The sequence below is a fragment of the Cupressus sempervirens genome, chromosome 7, assembly GCF_028749045.1.
Source record: "Cupressus sempervirens isolate cs-2001-9-10 chromosome 7, ASM2874904v1, whole genome shotgun sequence".
Classification (NCBI taxonomy): domain Eukaryota; kingdom Viridiplantae; phylum Streptophyta; class Pinopsida; order Cupressales; family Cupressaceae; genus Cupressus; species Cupressus sempervirens.
The window spans coordinates 561,874,391-561,882,701 of NC_143124.1; positions in this window are offsets into that span (position 1 = coordinate 561,874,391).

Here is an 8,311-nt window from a genome sequence, read left to right on the forward strand (position 1 = left end):
CAATGGAATTGAAGGAAAGAATGATTTTGTTTACAAAATAATTACTTGTCCAATTAGGGCTGACATCTTAGATGTTTACTCTAAGTTGGAAAAGTGGATTGTGGTCTTAGATGACCCAACAAAAATTTGTGAAAAGACATGGTATTTATGCAAAGGACGTTTTGCAATAAGAAGTGTGTAAGTGCTATATGAAATTTTTTGTGAAAGCAATATATAAAAAGTTTTATATGAGCTATTTGATGATTTGAGATCAAGTTGAAGATCAAAGATTAGTAAAGGAAGAAGATACAATACCTATTCTAGAAGTTTGGCTACATGTTTGGGTGGTGAGTTCTTCTTGTAATTGGAAGTGCATGTTTGAGCAATGGGCTCATCTTGTATCTACTGTACCACAACTCCTAATAGGGTTGGAATCTCCTAAAAAGGATTCAAAGTCTCCTAATAGGGACTACATATACTTTATTTTCTCATCAAATCCTAATAGGGTCCATCCTCTAACAAGAAACTTATATGTTAGTATATTATCGAGTCGGTATTATCCCCACTAGGGTTTTCCCTTGGCCAAGGTTTCCCTAGTTAACAAAATATGGTGTTATGAGTTATCTTTGTGCATTGTTACTATTACAATTTAGAAATACTTTATTTCTTTGTTATGCACGGTTTAAAGTAAGTAATAATATCCAATTGGTGACTAATGTTTCTAGATTATTGATTCACCCCCCCTCTCAGTAATCCCTATTTATAACAATTGGTATTAGAGTGTAGTTACTTTGAAGAAGATTAACAACTTAAGTAAGATCCCTATGGATATGGAATAGTTGATGCAGAACCTTGAAGAAGGTCTTGAACAAATTGATCTCCTTATTGAAGAAATAGATAAGCTGAAGGACATATACGAAGAATCCAAAGTATGCATTGGTCAATTAAAGGAAAATATTGAACATCTCAAATCCAAGCCTAAATCTACTGAATCTAGAACTAGTGATGATGATTAGTCAAAGTTGAAGATAAAGTACAAGATCTTGAAGCATGAATTGAAGATTACAAATCTGAAGTTGAATTTGAGAAATGATCCTAGCAAAATTGAGTATGATTTGAAAACTAAAAATACACATATGAGAGCAAGTCTATCAAAGAAAACATCTAAATTTGCAACATTGAAAGAAGATCATGAAGAACTCCATAAGTATAATACTATTGTGAAAGGTGAATTAACTTAGTTCAAACAATAGCTTGAGAAGCTTTATTCTAGTAGAGAAAAGCTTAATGATTCAATGTCAATATAGAGACCTACTTATGATAAGACTAGTCTTGGTTATTTAATTAACATGTCTATGAAGAAACTTGAGATTAGTTCAAATACAAAAGAAAAAGGCAATGTGAGGCCTCACCCTGACCCATCGTAGCATAGTTGATAAATTATTATTTTGATACTCATGACTCAATATGTTAGGACATTATTTGATGCACTGAACATTATTATGCTATTTTATTATGCTATCTTATGCTTTACTTTGAAATTTTGAGTGGATTTCATGGGGATTGTTTTGGCATTACTCACCCTTGGATAGGGAAGAAGTGGCCAAGTATGGGGGAAGAGCCTTAGTTGGACCTCAATAGTGTAGAGTCTCCTCTCATGGTGAGAAGAGGGAAAGAGGGTAGGGTGTATGGGCCCCTACTTTTCATCACATACCTTGTATAAAAATTTGAATTCTTGAAGAAATGAAGGAATGAAAACCCTTGTTATATTGGCCTCAAAAGGGAATTTGTAGAAGAATATAAGTTCTTAAGTTTTAGCCCCAAAAGGGCTATATTATGGTATGGTGATTGACGTCTCCTATTGAGAAAATCTACCTCCCACCCTAGTTTGGTTCATTGTTGAACCTATTGTGCAAAAGTGGGTTGGGAATGCATGCTTGAATTGTTCATCATATATGTTGTTTTACCTCTATGTCAATTCTTGTCTTTCCCATGATTCTATTGATGCATTGAAGATATTGGAAAAGACCTCTTGTGAAAGACCTAGAAGAGAATTCAATTGAATTGTAACATTATGTAAAAAAAATGTATTTTAAATTTTGATGTATTTCGCAAAGACATAAGGTTTTCTTACTAGTTCTTTCCCGATGGAGCCTTGAACCAGGTTAATAAATAGAGAGAAAGGATTGAGAAAACCTCCTTACATTGTATCATGTGTTATTTCAATTCATGTATAAGTGTGTGGAAGAATAGTTTAAATGTTGATTTTTTTGAACTATGCAATCCTCAAGTTTCAATTATGTTAAGGAAGAAATTTTGTTATGTTAAAATTTTCAATTTGACTCATGCTTATTGGGAGATAAAACAAACATCACATAATTGATAAATTTTTTTTATTCAACCCTCTTGTTAACAAAAGAATTGGTGTATTCAATTTGAAGAGGAAGTAGATATAAACCTCCTTGTATAAAAAAATCCTTAAGAAACAAAACTATGCCTTGGAGAAATTATGCATGTTAGAAAATATTCTACACTAAAAAAAAATGTACACACCTAGGAGCATTTTTGCTGTTTGGAATTTGTATGGGAGACAAAATTTAATCCTTGGGGAGACAATAGAGTATATTCTAATTGATTCTTTTTCTTTTAATTTTTATTCAAATTCTATATATTTAAAATTATATAAAGTTGGTTGAAGGTAATATTTAGTTATAGATATCCCTTGCTATGAACTCACCTAATAAACTTTTAGTCTTTATTACACCACCCTTCCACTTGGTTCTTAACTCCACCTCACTCACCCTACCCAGGCATGGTTAGGGATTCCTTCATTTCTCAAGCAAATCAAGCCCCCACACATCCAAATCCTTGTGTTAGAGGTACCTACGAATGCTAGTTGGTGGTAGATTGAAATATTCTTGCTCTTTTTACAACTTATGTTTTTGGGCTACCAAGTCAACTAGCAATTAATTGAAATGGTAGCTTGTCCTTGTTTCTAAAAATAACCTTGTCCATGTCCATGTGGATTATCTCCACCAAACAACTTGGGATCATGTGCCATGGTTAGACTGTCATTATAGTCCTATTAACACTTGGGATGGGACCAAGATTTGTTTGAAAAAGTTTAGGAGTGTTTGGCCAACACTCCTTTTTACCTTTATGACCCTCCTTGCAGACTTGGCATACCATTCTTCCATAATCCCTTTTAACCTATGCTTTTTTTGTCTTGGGCAGTGTGGAAGATGTCTTGGAAGGCACCCAAGTGTTAGGAAGGTGAGATGTGACATGTATCACATGGTATATGGGTTAGTCTAGGTAAGTATAGGACAGGTTTAGATTAGTTTTTTGATGGGTTGGTTAAATTGTTAGTGAAGTCCTAGTGTTATATTAAGTTAGAAGCTATAGGGTGGTGGTAATTCTTTGGTTTAAATATATATATTGTTAAATTTAAGTTAGTGGTAGATTAAGGTTAGTTAAATTTAGTTTAGTTTTAGTATTAGATTCATTGAGTACTATTAAAATAGTGGTTAGAATTTGTTTATTAATTCTTTTGTTTTAATTAAATTTTGTTTTAGTATGTTTGATTGTTTAGTGATATAAAAATATCTTTATTTTTTTAGATAAAGTTTATAGTATTTAATATTATATTCCTTTGGGATAATAATTAAGACAATTTTTAAAGGGTTTAAATAAAATTTAGTTTAGGATTTGATTATAAAAAGGTGGTTAGTGATATAAATTTCAGTATCAATAAATGTTAAAACTGTGGTTAATGTCAGTAAGAATTCGGTTAATGGAAATTTAGTTAAGTTGTTAGGAGGTTGATTGATATTTTTTATTTTACATAAATTGTTTTTGTATGATTTAGCTTATTTTAATTTTTGTTATGGTAATAGTTTTCTATTCTTTTAGTAGATCATAAATTTAAGATATAATAAAGTTTGTTGATTTCATGATAGACACTATTTTAATTTGCGAGTTCGTTGAACAATTAGTTTATATTATTTAAATGGTCATTGGAATCAATTCTTCATAATGTTAATTGAAAATTTCTTAATAGATACTTTTATCCATTTATGTTTTGATTTTATATTAATGGTGAAATATGTTAACTAGTAAGCTAAGTCCTAATGTTATATGAATGTAATGTTTCGAGAGCAACTAAGTATATCAAGTGTTAGGTCTTTAATTAATTGAATTTGGTTTATTTTATTTAACTAATTGTTTTAACTTATCAAACTTAGTGAATTTAAATATTTATTATTAATTAAAAAAAATTTGTCTGTGTGTTTTGCCCTTAGTTTTGGGCATGACAGGCAAATCTGATGATAAGATTGAATCCAATAAATCTTCTAAGAAACCTAAAGAAGTTAGACAAGACAAGGATGCTAAAATTTTGGATGAACCAAAGCAAGTGGAATCTCTTAAAGAATTTAGAGGTAAGTGATTTTTATGTAATGAAATAGGTCATATGAAAAGAGATTATACTAATAAGTCATTTAATCATGTTAAGGACTTTTATTGTCATAATTATCATGGTATGGGTCATAATGCAAGATTGTAGGAAACCTAAATATGATAATGATAGAAGAAATAGTAGAATGTCTAGAAATACTAACCCTATAGACAAAAGAAGATCTAATGAAAGAACATCAAAAGAAGGAAGATCTTATGAAGATAGAAGATAGATCATGTGTTATAAGTGTAAGAACTTAGGACACATTGCTCAAAATTGTTATGCACCTGATGATCAATAGAATCCTAGAAGTAGAGGACTAGTATGTCAGTTATGCAACAACTTTAGACAAACAACATAGTAGTACAAGCTGGACAAAAGCTTCAAAGATAGAAGGAACAATGGAAGAAACTTTTGGAATAGGAGTGATGGGAAGAATGTCAAAAATGATAGAAGGAACTGGGAAAGGAACTCCAAAACTAACAAAGCCAATGAGGAGTAAAGAAACATTGTTAGTGAACTTTGAGAAGAACTAATGAAGCATTTGTGAAAGGAGTCGATATCTCAAAAGAAAAGCTAGATGATGATGAGATAGGAAGATCAAAGTTAGTTGTTGAGTTTGATTCAATTAAGTTGAAATAAGCTTGTTTACAACATCAAAATTTGAGAACTTTATTCAGAGATCAAGTTAGAAGTTGCAAAGTTGGGAAAAGGTGTATCCAGTTAAGGTCAAATGATACCTGAGTTCACTTGTAATTTGGATCTCATCTAAACATGTTATGAAGGAATTCAGAGTTATTGGTATTATAGTAAAGGTTAATTCTATAGTAGAAGATGAAAAGTATGTTTTTGTAGAGAATTTTGTGACGCGAAGTTTAGTGGAGCTTTGGCATGATGGAAACTAGCTATGGAAAACCTTGGGTGACATTTGTAGATTAGATAGATGATCTTAAGAAATTATTTGATTATAGAATGTAATTGACAACTTTTTCATATTTGTAAAGTATGCAATTAATGCAAGTTCTAGTTGATAGAATAAATGGAGTACATAATTGATTTTCACTTCATTGCAAACTCATTCAAAGTGAAGAACATTTAGAAGCAACTTGTTAGAGTGATTTAAAAGAAAACCCTATTTTTAAAAAGATGTATTTTATCATTTTTCTACAAATTTGTTCGGTAAAAGTTCATAATTGATAGAATCATGGATATGCTAGTAGTGCACAGTGTTGAGAACAAGGATAGACCTAAGTTAAAGATGTGAATAATGTAGTATATCTTGAAGATGTAGAAAGTTATTTGTATAGTAAGTTTGAATCAATTGGTAGTGAATTCATGAACAAATATATGGAATTAGTTTTCAATAATGACATGACTGTGAAGCCTAAATTTGAAAATCTAAGGGAATTAGACTTATTTAAATATCACTTCTACCATGAGTTAGACATAGATGAGTAGACACAAATCATATTGAGTAGGATACATGATCGTAAGTTATGGATACAAGATAATGTAGTTGACATTTCTGCCGACCTTATTCATGAGGTAACTAGTCTTCGTAAACAAGGTAGTGTACCTATAAGTGAGAAATTGGTCAAGAAGAAAGTTAAAAGTTATACTAAAGAAGTGTATAATAGTAAGGCTATGGTGATTAGCACCATCGAGCAAGATGATGTAAGATTTTTAAGTAGAATTATTGCCTATTCTTTTTGTGCAAGTTCTAAGATTGATGAAATTTTAGTTGGATTCATCAATGTAATATATAAGATATGCATAGACAAAGAACAAGAGAATCTTAGTGAAATTCCAAGAATGCAACTCTTAGAGAACCTAGAAAAGATCAAGAGGACAAACAATGGTGTGTTTAGATTCTAGTCATTGATCAATCACAGATTCTTTCATGTACTTAAAAGATTTCCTTACTTATTAGTCATAGACAAATGAGTAGTGACAGATGCATAATGGAGAAGATTACAAAGGTATGTAGAAGGCATCCTATAGATATGATATTAGATAGTGGCAACCTGATAATGAGAACATTTCAAAATGAAATGAAATAGAGATTCAGAATTACACCTACAATTGTTGACAGATTTAAGGAAGACATTTGTATTTTGGTTGATATAGATTATACCTATATTCAAGTAGTGGAACCTTAGGAAACATTTCTTGATCACTTGACTTATGAATTGAATGATGATATGGCATTTTGTTATATTGATTTATTGTTAAATTCAAATAGAGACAAAGTAGAATATAGATTTGGTACATATGATCAAATCACATAGTCAACTCATCAGTCAACCTTAGAAAAAGGCATCACACAAGAAAGTAGAGTCTATAATGAAGAAGGCATTATTAGAGGCCAACATGATAGTGAGTGAATCTGAGGCTATAAGAAAAATGTTGAAGCAAGGTACATTGAACATTTGACCTTTGTTAGTATTAGTTGTAGAGACATCTTTAGTAAAAAGCATTTTGTGTGTAGCAGTGTTTGATGTTCAGCCTAGTGAACTACAAAGAACATCTGAAAGATTGGTGGAAGTAGTGTCTACTAAGATAAAGGGGGTCAAACAAAAAGCCATAGGACCAGGTAAAAGATAGAAAATATTGTTGACAATTGATTACAATAATGAAGAATTAGAGGAACAAGAAGCCAATCAAGTAGAGAAAGTGATTCCAATAAAGCAAGCAATAGACAAAGCTTAGCAACCTTGGAAGCCAAAGATAGAGAATATCAACACAACTATTGCTAATGAAGGTAACTTTTTTCAAATGATTTTTTTTATGATTTATATAATAGTTTTGAAAAGGAATAGATTGATATATCTACTATGAGATATATCATAGCAAAAAATATGAAATTGAAGGATCTTGAGAGCATTAGTAACTTTAAAGTCTATGAGAGACTCATTCAAAAGAAGGCTCTTGCAAGGGAAGAAGATCTACAACTTCAGAAGTCTATGCTAAGAGCTATTTTCAAGACTAATGATGAAGAATAAACTATAGATTATTGAATAATATTACACCATATTTATGGAATAAATTGAGACCATTTCTATTTATGGTTAGTGAAAAGTATAAACTAAGAAGTGAGACTGTGGTAGCTATCAACCAAATGTTGATAGAGTTAAAGGCAACATATCCTCTAGTAGCTCCAGCCTTAGAAGTGTCAGTAAGTGGTGACACCATGCAAATTGATCAAACTAATGTTACCATTAACATTGATGATACCAATCCATTTGGTGGTCCTAAACTTAATGAACCAAACATCAAGGATATTAAGGACAAGTTGAGACAGATTGAAGAAGAGCAAAGACCACTTGAAGAAGAAAATAAGAAAATAGAAGAAGCCAAGCATAAATTACTTAAGGAAGAAAATAAAAGAAAGGAAGAGGAAGAAGAGAGAAGAATTAAAGAAGAAGAGATGAGAAAGAAAACTAAGGAAGATGAGAAGAAGAAATTGGAAGACAAGAGAGCAAAGGAAAGAGAGGAAAGAGAAAAGAAAGAAGAAGAAGAGAGAAGAGTGAAAGAAGCAACAAAGAAATAAAGGGAGGATGATACTAAACCATCTAGTTCATCCACTTTACTCTCTCTTGCTAGTTTAGCTACTGATGATGATCAAATAGATTTGATGTCATCCCTATCCAAGAAGAATAGGAAAGTGAAGAGTTCACAGAGAACTTGGAAGTTACTGATAGATTGCACAGTACCTTGGTAGTACAACACACTAAATTAGATCCTAAATAGAGGACACAAGCAATGTTCAAATCATTTGATGAAGTGTTTGTTAATTTATTGAATGTTGTAGAGGCAAAGGAACAAATTTCCTATGATGCTAACTTGTTTAGCACCATTTGTCAGAATATCAAGAAT